Source organism: Panthera onca, chromosome B3, assembly GCF_046562875.1.
Source record: "Panthera onca isolate mPanOnc1 chromosome B3, mPanOnc1 haplotype 2, whole genome shotgun sequence".
Lineage (NCBI taxonomy): Eukaryota > Metazoa > Chordata > Mammalia > Carnivora > Felidae > Panthera > Panthera onca.
In genome coordinates, this window is record NC_138344.1 from 35,550,529 (window position 1) to 35,566,583 (window position 16,055).

Here is a 16,055-nt window from a genome sequence, read left to right on the forward strand (position 1 = left end):
GGGGGCGGAGGGGGTAGCCAATCATCGCGGGCTCCAAAGGAAAAGAAAACCACAAAATCAAAATGAGGAAATGGTCCATTAAACGCCTGCAAAACGTGCTTGCTCTTAGGTCACCCAGTCAACTGCTTCTCTACGCAACTCCACGCTTATATATAAAATACGCTTCATGTGGCATGTGGGTGAACTTGAACGGGTTCGGTGCGATTAGGGGTGAGGCCTGCCCAAGGGTGGCCGGGCCCGGGGAACGGCTGAGCCGGCCAGCTGGGGGTACCCCCCCCCACCCCAGGGGGAGGAAAAGAACCGCAGCCCCACGTGGGGCTGGGCTTACCCCGTGGGGTTCGGCAGGGGGGGGCGGCCTGTGGGACAGATGTGCGTGCAGGGGGGAGGGGGGACGGCTGTCCTGCGGACAGGGGCTGGAGGAGCAGGAGAGGCAGCTGAGGGAACCCCCAGAGGGGTCTGGGCGGGGAGGGGGTGGGGGCGCCGGTAGCGTCCCCCGGGGAACGGGCGCTTCGTGGCACCCCCGGACGGGAGCATCGACCGCGTCCCCGCGCCTCCTGCGCGCCCCTCCGCAGCCACAGCCGGTGCCACCGAAGATAAACACGCATCCCACAATTCACCGTGGTTTGTTTTCCCCTCCAACTCCAGATGGCCTATCTGGGGACGGCCGAGGCCCCTGGGTGCGGGCCGTTGCCGTTTTTGATGAGCTGTGCACATATGGATACCGAAACATCTGGAGCGGCCATGTGCTGCTCGGGGCAGGCCAGCCCCGGCGAGCCAATCAGGAGCCCCGGGGCGCCAGGGGGTGCGCGCGGCCCAGCCAGCGAGCCCCGATAAATTATTCATGACCGAGTTATTTGTGGTGCGAGGGGTCCATCAGCTACTTTGATTAAAAATCCAATGAGTAATGAATATGCAAACGCCAGTGACTGCTCCGAGCAACAGATTTGTCAAATTGTCTATACTTCGCCGAGATAAAGGAAAATCTCCTGGGGTCCCGAAATTGAAAAACCGCACCGTCAAATCGCAGCATTATCTTAATTATCAAATCTCCTTGGCCGTGCACATACCCCGCGTGAGGCTGAGCGGGGCGACGGGGGGAAAAAATGGAGAGGGAGATAGATATTTGTCTCTGAAACCGGGGGCCTGGCTAGCAAGAAACAGCCTGGTGGAGAAGTGATTTTCATTCACATGGTGACTCCGCAGCCATTTAATTATTTTAATTAGGCTTAATTAGTGGTAAATTTACAATGATATGCTTGATACCTGGCATTAAATCTTTCATGCATAAATGTTTTGTTAAAATGAGGAAAAGGCAAGTGGCATTTCGCCAGCAATTACGGCTGAATGTTCTAATGAAGGATTAGGCTCCGCAGTGATTCATGAAGACAGGCGGGCACCAAACTTGTTTGTGAGGCGCCCGGCACACCATAACTCAAGTGTTCCCACTAGCATCACGGCTGTCCTTGTCGCTTCAGGGAGCGCCTGCCCTGGGTGCCAGCCAGGGCACTGGGGGCCGGGGAAGCTTTGGGGGCGCTGGCTCAGAGCCCCAGCGCCCTCCGTGTGAACAAGCCACTCCGACTCCCCGTCAGAGAGAGGGGCTGCTTCTGTGCGGGGTGGAAAGCCACGGCCACAGGGGGGTCAAGTGTCACAGAGCAGGTGATCGATCGTCTGTGGCCCTGGCTAGTTTGTGAGCGGCGGGAATTGTTCTGTTCTATGGGCTCTCTCAGCCCGGACTGGGCTGGGCACAGAGCAGGTGCGCGGGATGCGTTGGCTGGGATAGATGGGGGCCTCCGTGTCCCTGCTGTGGCCCAGCCTCGGCCGTCAAAGCTCTGAGCCGCAACAGGTTGCGGTTTGGACGGAGTGAGTCCGGAGAGCCTGACGGGCCGTCCCCCACCGCCCGCCTTGTCCTGTCCAGAGGTCCGATATCTGCCCTGCTCCGCCCTCCCCGAGATCCCTTTGCCAGGAAATGAGGGCTTGTTCTCTACATTCAGAGATCGGCTTCAGCTACTTCCTTCCCCCCGAAGGGGAAACATAGCACCTGACACCTGGACCAAGATGGGGGCTCAGAGAGAGCCAGGTGGAGAGAGGGAGGGGGCAAGGGCCAGGAAGGGAGAGGGTGAAGGAAACTGTCCCGGGCCTGCCGCATAGCCCTGTAACACCCTCACATCTGGCCGGCCCAGGCCCTGGCCACATGCTCGTTCAGTCCCTGGCAGGAGTCAGAAGTCCGGAGTGTGACCCGGGGGGCCGTTCGCGGGTCCCCATTTCACTTCTGCACTCCTGCTCCCTGGCAGCCGCTTCCTCCCGCCAGTGGGGAGCCCGTGCCTGGCATGTCAATGACTCCGTGTGCGTGCGCTGGCCTCCTGCCTCCCTTTCTCCCCCGTCCTGCACTTGATCCCCAGTCACCTCCCTCCCGGGCTCCCCCACGCTCCGTTCCCTTCTCATTAGCTCGAGCTCCTCTTAACTCAGTGTTAATGCCTTTGGCTCTGACTTAACCACTTCCCCGGAGAGTCCTGATGTTATGTTTCTTAAGCCCGTTTTCAATCTCCCAACCACGGGGTTATGTTTCTTGGTTTCAGCCTCTTAATGGGCTTTCAGAATTTTCAACCTCAGCTTTTCTTACCCTTTGCAAGAAAAGATATGACTGTTAATAAGGGGGCCTTTCTTTTCTTTTCTTTCTTTCTTTCTTTCTTTTTTTTAATTAGTTTTTCATTTTACTCATTCAGGGAGCGTTTATGCAGCCAGATGGGTGTTTCTGTCTTCCACGTACTCACTGCTTATATCCACCAGAATGGAAGTTCCACGAGGGCAGGGACCTGAGTGGGTGGGGAAAGAAAAACGTAACATACATAATTCTATTTATTTCAACAGGGCAGATGTTAACGCCCCAAGATAATGCCCCATATTCACCCTGTGGCTTTGTGTTCCCCCCCCCCCCCCCAGCTCCCGGAAACAGTGGCACACACCCCAAGATGTTCCATGATCCTTTTGAGAAACAATGATTTTGGAGCTGACCAGGCTGGATCGTGGTCGGGGCCGGAATGTGGGAGCCCCAGGTGAGAGGCACTAGGGAAAGGAGGGAGCTTTTCAGATGCTGTGAGGTGTTGGTGGAGGAGGAACGGCGCCCTGGAGGAATGTGAAGTCCCCAAAGGGTCATTTCCGTACAACATGGGACAGCGTCATACAGTCAGATCGTTGGGTCAGATCTTGTGGGGCTGGGGACAACGTTCTCCTCTTCAGGTAGAGGTGACAGGGAAGTTCTGACTGCAAGAGAACACTCTGCCCTAGATGAGGAAAGGTCAGGATTCACAGACTAGGGGATGGAAGCTACTAGAAGGGTGCTGAGAAGAAGAGGTGGGGCTCAGATTGTTTGCTGTTTAATACAACCTCAATGACAGATGCCCAATAAATGTGGCAGAGTGAACATGTGTTTACTTTCACTCCCTCCCCAAACCCTACTAAAATAACAATGAAGGAATAAAAATAGGGGCATAAATCCACACTGGGCGTGAGTAAGAGGAAATGACATCACGCAAGGGATCCCAATAAAATGGTTGAAGCTGGGAAGTAGAACTTGTAACAGATAACTCATCAGATGGGAGACAGCCAGGGTCCCTGTAAAGGCGGGGGAGTGGCGGTGGGCCAGGGAGGCAAAAAGGGCCAAACTCTTCCCCGCTGTAAAACCCCAGAAAGGGGACCCCGGATGGCTCAGTCAGCTAAGTGTCTGACTCTTGACTTCGGCTCAGGTCACGATCTCACCGTTCGTGGGTTCGAGCCCCCGGATTGGGCTCTGCGCTGACAGCGTGGAGTCTGCGTGGGATTCTGTCTCCCCCTCTCTCTCTGCCCCTCCCCCAGTTGGGCTCTCCCTTAAAAAAAAAAAAAAAATTAACGAAAACCGATTCTAAAAAATAGAACCCCAGAAAGACTCAGGAGCTGGAAGCCGGGAGGACCCCTGGAAGCCGAGGGGCGAGGTGGTGCTGAACTCACCTTGGGAATTGCTTGGGAACGCATGGTAGTATTTCCATCATTCCTCCCGGGTGTGCGTCCCAAGGCCACTCCCAAACACATCTCCTGAATACAGATCTCTGTCTCAGTCTGTGGCCCAGAGGGCCCAACCTGAGAGGGTGCGTCCCAGGAGTGGTTCAGGGGAGCTGACTCTAAAATGGGATTGTGGGGCTAGATTTCCTACTGCTGGCCTCTGGCTGGTGGGGAGGGCTCCTCAGCTGGCGTGGATAACTCCCTGGCATGCTGTCTTGGGGTCATTGTTAAAACGTTCGCTCACGGCACACCAGAATGGGATACCGGGGGGAAGGTAGTACTCTGGTGGGGGCCATATTCGAGACATTCGAGAGGTTCTGGGGAAGTAGTAATTAAAGAGACTGTCAAGTTAAACGGCTACCGCTAAGGGCAATTGACGCATTGGAGAAAGAAAGAAAAGGCCGAGGGTGATTAATCACCAATTAAAGGCTAAGTCTGAAAGTCAGCGAGCCCAATCGGCAGCACATAAAAAGACTTCAACTCTTGCAACTAGAGGGCAAGAGAAGCCGAGGACCAGAGATCCATGACTTAATTACAAGAGTAGCAGAATTCTAGAGGAGGTCGAATTCTTGAACTCAGAAAGTCGGTCATGCCAAGGTCAGGGCCGCGACTGGGGAAGAGCGGGACCCTGAGAACTGGATGGGGCCATTCAGGTTGATGCACTCCAAAGCCTTCAATCCCCAGATCCCTCTGAACCTTGTGGGTCCACAGAAGTTGTGCCCTTTTTTTTTTTTTTTTTTTTCTGTTAAAAGAGAGCAATCCTCTCGCGCTTGAAGGTGAGGCGGAGGCCTCTCCCCTGCAGGCCGATGCAAAACTCTCTCAGGATCCGCTTTCACCACCACTGCTGCTCACCAGGCCTATCGTGACACCTCTGTTGGAGCGGGGCGAACACAGCGGGGGACGGGTAATAAACGGAGTCTTGACCCAGGTACCTCGTGACAGGTCCACTAAGTCTACAGACCTACCCGTTGTTCATTTCCCAGACTCCAAGTGCAGACTTTGTAGCGGACATACTTACCAGTTGGCAGAACTAGTCCTTGACGTGGGGAGTTGAGAGTTACTGTAGCGAAGGCCAAGTGGAAGTCTTCAAACGGCCTCCCCCACCCAGGGCCAAGGCAGTAAATGCAAACCAGTAACACGTTCCCCGGGGAATGGAACCCTGTGATAGCAGGTCATTTGAGCAGCGTAGGGTGCGCCATAGCGGTCACGGTCACGGCCATGGTCGTGGTCACGGTGTGCTGCCCGGAGGCCCCTCAGGCTTCAGGTACTCACTTCCCCAGCTTGCTGGGAGTATTGATGACTCTCAGCTCAGGTCTCTCTCCAGGACGTGCTCTTAATTAAAGGGAATCCTCTTGCCCGAGGTCGCCACCCATCCCTGGGGTAGCCCACTTCCCCTGGCCGGGCAATGAAAGACAGTAAAGGCCCATCCCTCTTGCCTCGGGGCAAGGCAATTCAGGGAGATCATTCCAGCTCCAGGTCTCTCTGGGATTGGCTGAGTCCTTTGTGGTGACTGCGGCTCCTCTCCTCCCTCTGCTCAATCCTGCTTCCCTCTCTCCCGGCACCGTGACAACCTACAGGCAAAACTTGGAGTCTATCTCCCAGGAACTATTCTGGTAGGCTCTGTAACCGACTAAGTGTGACCCCGGATTTCCTCCCCTCTTAGTACCACCAAGCCACTGTGTCTTCCCCAGCCAGTAGAAAGGAGCTTTGCTCTCGGAAAGGCTAAACACGAGAGCCTTGGCCTTGGGGGACGTAGGTGCCACCAAGGGTGAGGCAAGGGCCGGTCTGCCACTTGGCTCCCAGAATGCTGGAGGCGAGGCTTAGAGTCACCTCCCTATTCCTTCCCCGGTGGATGACTTTCTTTCTGGGGAAACCAACAGGCCCAAGAGGAAATTCTTACAGATGCTGGCGGAGGGAGTACCATAAGGAATTGGCTACTGTCTATCTCATCATCTTATAGTGAAGCCACCCACCCAGGCACTGAGTGTGTCTGAACGCCTTTTAGCTTCTTATAAGTACACATGGATGTGAAGACAGGAATTACCAGATACTCAAAGACAATGTCTAACTTGAAAGGCAGATGTCAATATGGAAGCGTTGGAAAGGGGGACTCAGGAGAAAGAGAAAGAGTGTAGGGAGCGAATGAAAACTTCCAACAGAAAAGTAAAATCCCAGAGGAAGACACAGTGTCTATGCAACAAAAACAGGATGCTACACAAAAAGAGCAGTCAGAGAGAGTCTGGAAATTCAAACTCCCACTGCAGAAATAAAAGCTGTGACGTAAACATAAGTGTGCATGTGAGTGTGTGTGACTGTGAGTGTATGTGAGTGTATGTCTCAGGGTGGGTCGGACAAGTGTGTGTGTGGGGGGGTGTGAATGAAAATGGGAATGTGAAAAAATTAAATCTCCAGCTTGCAGGGAGGGAAGATTTTAGATCATCTCTAAATTTCTTTTGAACCAAGAAGTAAAGTATAAACATTTTACTTAGAAATATGAAGATATGGGGTGCCTGGGCGGCTCAGTGGGTTAAGCACCCAACTTCGGCTCAGGTCATGATCTCGCGCTTCATGGGTTCAAGCCCCGCATCAGGCTCTGTGCTGACAGCTTGGAGCCGGGAGCCTGCTTCAGATTCTGTGTCTCCTTCTCTCTCTGTCCCTCCCCCACTCACACTCTGTCTCTCTCCCTCTCAAAAAATAAATAAACATTAAACAATTTAAAAAAAGAAAAAAAGAAATAAGAAGACAGGGGCGCCTGGGTGGCTCAGTCAGCTGAGCATTCAATTCTTGGTTTCGGCTCAGGTCATGATCTCAAGGTTCATGAGTTCAAGCCCCAATTTGGGCTCTGTGCTGGCAGCATGGAGCCCGCTTGGGATTCTCTCTCTCCCTTTCTCTCTCTGCCCCTCCCCTGCATGCGCTCGCTCTCTCTCTCTCTCTCTCAAAATAAATAAGCTTATAAAAAAGAAATATGAAGATAAATACAAGGAGACATAGCTAAAAAGTGATTGCCTCTAGGTTTTGGGAAATCAGAGCTGAGAGGGATACTTTTCACTAAAAGCCCTGTGGAACTACCGAACAGTTTAAAGGTAATACGTGTATTAGCTTGTTTAAAATGCAAATCAAAATTTTTAAAAATGACTTCCAGGCCGTCTGCTCCTTGGGTAACCCCAGGTGAGTGCCTTGGTTTCCCCGTTTATCAAATAAAGACCAGACCACTCGCTTTTGGGGGCTGTTCCGAGAATTCGGCCGGGTAGTAAACACGGAACACGTTTCCTACCTGGAAAGCTCTGGGCAAATGATGCTAGCGTGGTCACGAACGTTCTACCCGCTGCTGGATTTGGCCAGCGAGAGAAGCGGCAATGGTTGTGCTTTTTGGATGGTAGTGTTCAGAGAGGCAAATCCCTTTTCGTTGTAAAGGCTTTAAATGTCTCATTCTGAGACAGATTGTCTCATCAGAAATACTACCATAGCTGGATGATTTGCAAACCAGCCACCAGCTAAATTTGCTGCCTCCTAAAATAGTTTTGAGATGTCTTCAGGACAGGCCTGGTCCCAAACACATTCACGAAGGCAGCCAAGACTGTCTTTGGTGCTCCCACGGCAGGCGCCCCTGGCCAGCAGTCTCTGCAGCCCCTACCCCAGACACCCCCGTCCCCTCTGCCCCTCTCCTGGTCCTTCTTTCCAAACAAAACCTGCTCTCTGGGAGGAACCGAGATCCTAACCACACTGCAGATTATGATATAACTGGCCAATAGTAGCTTAGGTCAAACCACCCCTTTCCCAGAAGAATGTACATTTAAACATGGAATAAAGTATTAAGCTAAAGAAATAAAGCTCTAATGGTGAAGTCATGCAGAAACTAGACATTGAAGACATAGATTTTGGAAAGTGACGGTATCCTAGTCCTTCTAAAATTATATCACACCCATCAATAGAGTTGGAATCTCTATTTCTATACATAGGCAGCCCCCTCTCCGACAGAGCGCTGCTCTGGGACCCCAGACACCATCTATGCGCTTCAAATTAACGGAATCCTGGGACTTCACAGACGTAGTCCTTCAAAGGAATCTTTTCGAGCCTTCTTCCTGGTACAAGAAGTCCATTCCCAGCGTCCCTTGACATACGATCCTTCATCATTCTCTATGTTAATAGACCTTTTCCCTTTTCCCTTCAAGACCTAGCTTCATGCTATTGTGGGTGGTCTTTATTATTAGGAAGGACTTCCTCATACCAGTTTGGATTTTGATTCCCCTGATTTTAATCCATTGGTCCCATTTCCCACCTCTGGAACCAAAGAGAACAGCAAGCGGAGTCTCCTTGGTTTATGTGAAGACGTTGTGTTGGTTGGCGATTTCCAAAGTGTGCCCCGTTGAACACTAGTTCCAAGGGATGCTACTAAGAGGCATGTGACGAAATGGTTGGACAGTCAAACGGGTTTGGAGAATGCTGAGCTAATTGAAGTTGCACAGATTTCTTTACTGCCGGACTTTTGGGGCCTTTCCGAAGCTAACGCATCAAACCGTGCTCTGAGAAGGGGATTTAGAATGCTCTGATTTCAAACGTGGGTGACCTTAGAATGCTCCTTGAATGGCTGGGCTGCCTTGTGGGATTAGTGTTGGGGAATTACTGGTCCTGCAGAACGAGCTCTGTGCTGGGAATCACTGGTGTGCAGACGCCAGCTTCTACCAATTCACAACGGCCGACGGTGCACATCTCCCCCCAGCTCTGCATTTCGTGATGGCACGTTGGGAGCTTGAAATTGGCCACAGTGGGAGTGTTTACACAACATAAACTGGCAATTGCTACAAATCTGGATTCTCGGAGAGCTGATCGTTAAACAGTTACCAGCGCACCACTCAATCAGAGGCCGTGGGTTAAAACCACCAGACACCAGACCTGGAGCAAGTCATTACGCCTTTCTGGGTCTCTCCCTTCGTCTATCGTAATGCACGAGTTCAGCCGTCCTCTTCTTCTCTGAGACCCTGCGACTCCCCTCGGAACGCCCTTCTGGGTTCAATGTCTCCAGTCCGTTCACCCATTCTTCATATGTCGTGATTACTCAATTTCTTACCACCCTGGCTGGCAGCTCAAGAGGCCAAATGGTGTCTGGGTGGTCAGTTTCCTTTAGAAGTGGAAGTTTCTGGGAGGAGACACTGTCTTCCTGCTGTGTCCTGGACAGTGCGAGCTGGTGAGCTATAGAGCACCCAGGTAAAGGTCAGAGGCATCTGGAGGGAGACGACTCCTGCCCAAGGCAGTCCCATGTCTTCAAAATGGTATATTTCTGCCACCAGCGTGGCTACTCCTGTGCCTCATGCTCACACCGGGCGTCACTGACTGGTGATGCGTCCTCGTTCTAGGGTGCAACGTGAACCCTGTCTCCTGTGTGACCTTGACTAATTAGACTCTCTGTGGTTCACTCAGTTTCCTTAGCCAGAATCTTGGGAAATAACAGCACTTAGCTCTGTGGTTATTATCAGGATTAAATGAGAACACATGTAAAGCACTAAGGATGATGTCTGGCACATAAGTGCTCAACAAAGAACAGCTTGCATAACTTGTTGTTGTTGTTAATCAATTATAACACTCTTTCCCACTGTCTTAGATGCCCTTGGTGCCCTGCCCAGATCCTCTTTGCCTGGCCAGTTCTTCCAACTCCCAGCTGTTGTGAGTTTGGGATCCTAATAGCTCCCAGCTGCACTCTTCTCCGGAACATGTCCCTCAGCAGCTGGGAATCTCCTCTTCGGGGGGGGGGATACCGGGAGGTCACGGTCTCTCCCCACCTACCTTCAGAGTCAGCCACGGCCGGCCACTGACTGACGCAGGGATACGTCAAAGGTCTTGCCTCATTGGCGGACAGCCCTGTGGTACCATTTCCATGCCAGTGCTCCCCGTAGATTAGGCTTTAGCTGAAACCATGTCTTGGTTCAGCTTCTTCTCCTTCACCCCTCACTTTCTCACAGGTTTCTCTGGAGACCACTCCCTCCCTAAAGGAGGTGCACGGGAATATCTGTTTTGGGATCTGGAACCACACCGAAGATAACCACTGAACTTGGATACAGCCTGAACATAGCATTTTACACAAGGGAAAAAGAGGAAAGCTGTTTTGTGTCTTGACCTGAGCTCTGAAGTGGGGAGCGTCCCCCCCGCCCCGATTATTTATAATTCAAGCGTGTATCACGCGAGGGGTTAAGCTATGTCGTGGTACAACCTGCGTTGTCTGGGAATACCCAAATCTACAGCTAACATAAAAATGATGCTAAAATGGAAAAGGAATGCCCGTGGGGTATTGAACAGAAGCAAACTCAGACCCTGGCAACATGCCATCAACCCAAATTATTCTCCACAGATAAAGCTTCATTGACAGTAGTCTCCTAAGCCTACCTAACAAAACACACAAGGAATCTATATCCACCTTGAATGAGAGTCAGGAAACCCAACAAAGAACAATATTAGACCCTAATATCTTCCACCCCAAAAACTCTAGGTAGCAGAACATTTTGAGTCCCTCAAAATGAGCATGCTTGAAATGAATACATACGTAAAAGGAGGACTTGACCCTTGTTATACAAGATCATGGCAATATGGGAAAATAATTTTCATGCTGCAAAAGAACCCAATAGAATTTTTAGAAGTGAAAACACCATACTCATTGATATAAAAAAGGGGATGAGTTAAAGCGTGGATTAGATACAATTGGAGAGAGGATTAGTGAACTTGAAAATATGTCTGAGGAAAATACCCAGCATGCAGAGACTTAGAGATAGAAATACGGACAAGTAGTTAGGAGATATGGACGGCAAGATGAGAAGACACCACGTACATCTAATTGGGGTTACAGAAGGAGAGTAGAGAGAATGAGAGAAAGCCAACATTAGACAACATAATGTCTAACAATATTTCAGAATTCCTGATAAGCATTAATCCTCAGACTCGGGAATCACAGATAGTCTCAATCAGGATGAATAAAAACAAATCTACCCTTTGAACACCACACATTGTACTAAAACCTCAGAGCCCCAAAGAGACAGAGGTCTTCAGAGAGAGAACAGAGAAAAGATAGAGATTATTATAAAGGAATTAGCAACTCTAGAGCAATATCAACTTTAATAGCATCTATAGAAACAAGAAGGAAACGGAATAACATCTTCAAAGAGTTGAGAGGAAAAACCCTGCCAGATTAGAATTCTAATTAAGAGGCAGAAAAAAGGAAAGCCACTTCAAAGAAACACAGAGTTTTCTTTTTTTTAATGTTTATTTATTTAGTTTTGAGAGAGAGAGAGAGAAAGAAAGAGAGTTCGAGCAGGGGAGGTTCAGAGAGAGAGGGAGACACAGAATTCGCAGCAGGCTCCAGGCTCTGAGCTGTCAGCACAGAGCCTGACACGGGGCTCGAACTCACAGACTGTGAGATCATGACCTGAGCTGAAGTCGGACGCTTAACTGACCCAGGTGCCCCTGGGTTTTCTATTAACAGGTCTTCTGTGAAGGACTTATGGCATGATGATCCTAGGAAGATGGAAATTTTACCTAGAAGCAAGAACTGAGGTGCAAAGAGAATTGTTAAACAAATAAAATGATACACATGTGGAAGAATCCAATCAAATTTTTCCTGTATAGAACTATAGTGATGACATTAAATAATTTTATTAAATATAAAACAATGTGAAACTAAAGTACTGGGTAAGAATAGCATGTAAGATAGGAAGGGGCCTAAAAAAAATCCCCAAATACCTTTAGAAAAAAGATGATAAGGGGCCAATAGTGGTTAAAGTATCCTAAGGTGTTTAAAAAATTAAAGACAGCCACTAAAAACATGTACAGGCTCCAAACCAGTAAAGGAAAAGAAGAGAAATAAGGAAAAAGATCACTCCAACAAATAGATGGAAGAAAAAGAAATATAGAAAAAGCAGAGTAAAAAAGATTGCAAAAAATAAAACAGTGCATGTAAATCCATACAGAGTACTAATCACAACATATTTCAGTGGATTTAAATTTCTGGTTAAAGTAGAAATTATCAGATTGGATTGCAATTTTTCAGCTCTAGATCATTTATATGACGCGCATCCATCATGAAGACACTGAAAAGTTGAAAACAAGAGGAAAAGTTACAATGAAGGAAAGAGAGGAAAAGAGATGTTCTTGATGGCACCAATAAGACCTCAGAATCCAGCCTTTACCCCTTGAACATCCAGTTAGGTGAACCCATAAATATCCCAGTCCTTCTGCAAGCTTGCCACCTTGCTTGAGTTGGGTGTTTTCACTTGCAGCCAGAAGATGACTGATCGATGCAAAAGTGACACGTGCAGCTTGGGGTGCTGGTCACCCAAAGAAGGGCAAGGTGAGAGCCATGTTTTAGGAGACGTGGGAATGAGTCAGTGGACCAGGCAATCATTCGGGCAGGAGGTGAGGAGAGCTGGACTAAGGAAGCGTCCAATGCAACTGGAGAAGAAATGGGAGTGTTCCCAGAAGACTGAGTTGAACGTTTGACTTCTCTAACCCTAAAAGCCTTCCTTCACACAGCCCCCGAGAACATGCTAGAGTTTATATGACATTTATTGTGGGGCCTCCCTGTTCAGAGAAGAGCCTTTTGAAAATACGGCCAGGTGCTCAGCCAACCTAACCGAGGTCATTAACAAAAACAAAACAAACACCAAGAGCAAGAATATTTTAGGCACACCTTCGATCGAAGTGATGAGGATGTCTCAAAATCATTAACTCCGGAACGAGAGCCCAATAAACATAAATAAAGATGCGCCCCGTATCTCAGACTAGTTGATTTATACGTTTCTAGATGGAAATCCAGGAACGTGGGTGTCTGCAAATGGGACACATAGGGCTATCCGCTGTCTTTCTGAGCTTAATTTCTCTTGCATGTTACATGAGGGGATTGGACCAGCTCTCCAACATCTCTTCTCACTTTGAAATTCTTTGAGTTTATTAAAAAAAAAATTGTTTTCAAGTGTGAGATAACCTGAGTAGAGAAATATGTATGGTTCATTCTGTGCCTTCAAGTGTGTGTGTGTGTGCGTGTGTGTGTGTGATCAGCAACCACGTGTGGGTCTGCATTTTCCTCTCCATGTCTCGCCACAGCTCTGGATGCCTATCCGTGCGTGTACATTATCATTTGTTCCTTCCTTCCTCCCTCTCCTCCTCCTCCCGCTGCCTCCCTTTTCCTCTCCCTGCAACTCTGTGAAATGCATGAACATTTCTCAGTTATGTGATGTTCTCAGCAGGAGGATAGAGCCAAATAATGGTGTTTCTAGTTATTACTCTGATGAATCACAGGGGAACAGCCTTCACCAAGGTAGAACGGCTTGCAAAGAATATGTTCATTCAATTAAAAAAAAAAAGAAATTGAAAAATAAGATACTGCCAACATGGGGCTCTGAGTGATGTAGGGTTTATGCACTGATTCCATTTGCAATTCAAGCAAGAAACACACCAGAGAGGCACCTGGGAGCAAACGCCTTGGAATGGGGGAAGGGTTCCCACCGCCGACCAAAAATTCTGTGCCTCAGGTGAAGTTTCTGGAACCAGGAAGGGGAAGTGTAGACAGTCCTTGGCTTCCTTCAGTCTAGTCTGAACAGAAGATTCTGTGCTAGAGACGCTGTGACTCTTCCCAGGGAGAACTGGTTGACCTGTAATCTCTACTGCCCTGGTGGCCATGTTTTATACCACGTGATTCCCTGCCCCACCCCCTCAGCTGATGAGCTCAGGCATGGACACCCTGCTGACCTGTGAGTTAACCTGGTACAAAAAGATGAGCCAAGCCAGTCCGATGCTGTTTCTCTGACCTTGGAAACGCACTTGGATCTGATGCCAAGAATGAAGCGATTACCAGCAGAGGCTGTGGAGGAGAGCTGGGTCATGGTGGCCAGGTACAAACCGAAGTTAGGAAAGAGCAGAGAGTCAAAAAGACAGGGGACGGATCAAGAGAAAGCAGAGGTGCCATGTGATCCTGCAGTCAAGATCCTGCAGCCAAGGAGAGGAGGGAGGAGGGGAGCTATTGCCAGGCATCGTTCTGGAAGCTGGAAAAGAGACAAAAGTCCCTCTCCTCCTGCAGCTTCCCTTCTTAGTGGGCCATCCCTGAGGCGCTGCTGTGGCACCTGCGACTTGCACCATCACACCTGATACCATTCCCTATCAATTTCATTTTCCCCAAGCCCCAGACAACTGTACTTTGGGACCACCAGCTCCCTCTGCCCAGCAGCCTTTTGGTCTCCAGCCATAGAAATGAACTTTGGCCAACTTAAGCCAAGGAGGAGTTTCGAGGTTCATGGAGCTAAGAAAGCTATGAGGGTAGCTCAGAGGATTTAGGAACCCGCCCTCTCTCACTCTATCCTGTCACCTCTGCTCCTTGCACTTGACCACCTGCCGCAGACAGAGCACACACGGCAGGCAAAATGGCTGCCACCAACCCACCTTCACACTCTCCCCGCTCAGCCTCCGCAGGAAAAAGAGAGTGATCCCAAGGAAGATTCTGATTGGTCCAGCCAGGTCAGGTGTACCCCAGACCAACCACGGCTGGGGGGGAACGAGGCAACGGGGTGAGTAGTCAGGTCTACATCCCTAGCCAGCTTTTGGCCGCAGCGGTAGGCAGCTCCACAAGAGAAAGAAAGCCAGAAGAAAAAATGCGAGAGGAAGCCAACAATCGCTACCACAGTCTAGTGGAGTGTCAAAAAGAAAGCCCCAAACAGCCCAGGTCAGATTTCGGCTCTAAGCCCCTAACTCACTGCTGACCTTCCTGGAGCTGGAGCGGCCCTGGGAGAAAGCGTTCGGTACCATGTAACTTTGAGTCTATTTACTAATCGCCTCCGAGAAGGTGGCTGCTCGGATGCATTAGGATAACTCGATTGTAAGATTTTAATGACATAACATTGAGACCTCGGGAGGCCCGAGCCCTGCGGTTGATCAATTCACATACCTTTCACTCAGGCCCAAGTGACTGAAAATCATTTTGCTCCCCAAGCTCTTAAAGGTCAGGAGTTGAATGCTTCAAGAAAATCTCTTTCTCTATCGCAGGAAACCTCTTGCATTTAGCATCCTGTCAATCAGGAGCGCCCCGGGAGGCCTCTGAAGGGGAGTGCAGAGAAAATGCAGCCTGTGTTCCTTTCTTCCTTCCTTTTCCCCTGGCTGGGCTAGGGTGTGCGTGTGTGTGTGTGTGTGTGTGTGTGTGTGTGCGCGCGCGCGGCATGGGGATGCTGGCTGGGGGTGGGGGTGCAGCCTGGTTGTTAGAAGGTACCTGTCTTCCCCTCGAGATGCTTTCTGGTGGCACGTTTGAAGCCCAGGGACAATAACGACCCTCCCCCCCCCCCCCCCCCACCCCTCAGAAAGGTCTGTTCCAGATTGTGTCAGTTTGGGAGGGAGACAGAGAAAGGTTGGGGTGAGCACCGAGATGAGCACAGCCTCCCAGGCCACCCCAGCCCTCCCCCTCCCCCCAGTCAGCTCTTCAAGAAAACTCTACCCCCCCCCCCCCCCAAATCCCCTCCCGTGGCTCAGGGCAGGTGTCCAAAATGCAAATGAAGCCCAGCGCCTCTGTGCCCTGGCTTGGCAGGGAATCTGAAGCTATGTGTCCCCCTCCGCTAACTGGCCTGCAGCTTAATGACATGCAAATGGGAGGAACACTGTCTGTCAAATGGGGCCTAATCCCTTTGTCCCTACCTGCCAGCCGGGCAGCCTTGGCTGGACCACTTCTGGCTGGGAGGGCAGCTGGGAGGCGCTAACGGGCCGCGCTGGGCAACAAGGCCGGTTGCCTGGTAACCCGGGCGCTGTCAGGGGCCTTAGGTGACGCCGGGGCTCACAGGGGCGGCGCAGAAGTGGGCGTTTCCACCCCTGGAACTCGGAGCCTCCGAGGATTTAGGATTCTGTGGACACATGTGACTTTGAGCAGGGGGGGTCTTTATTGGTTTCCTCAGTTTCCTCACCTCTAAAAAGAGGCAGCTGTTCTACAATCAGGGTTTCACTCAAAAGGAGGCATCCTTCCTAAAGGCCAGCGGCCACCCTCCCCGCCCCACCCCCCATCTCCA

General features: G+C 50.3%; 1 long non-coding RNA gene across 3 annotated transcripts; it reads right to left on the reverse strand.

Annotated features, from left to right (window-relative positions):
- Positions 1-2,696: 2,696 nt before the first annotated feature.
- Positions 2,697-15,777, reverse strand: LOC132668383 (uncharacterized). Of its 3 annotated transcripts, none has more exons than XR_009605562.3 (4): positions 15,691-15,777; positions 14,954-15,102; positions 5,054-5,606; positions 2,697-2,813 (listed from the first exon to the last, which is right to left on the reverse strand). It is a non-coding gene; the product is annotated as an uncharacterized LOC132668383 (long non-coding RNA). The 3 variants fall into 3 exon arrangements; XR_009605564.3 differs by lacking the exon at positions 2,697-2,813 and adding an exon at positions 3,958-4,068; XR_009605563.3 differs by lacking the exon at positions 5,054-5,606.
- Positions 15,778-16,055: the final 278 nt, after the last annotated feature.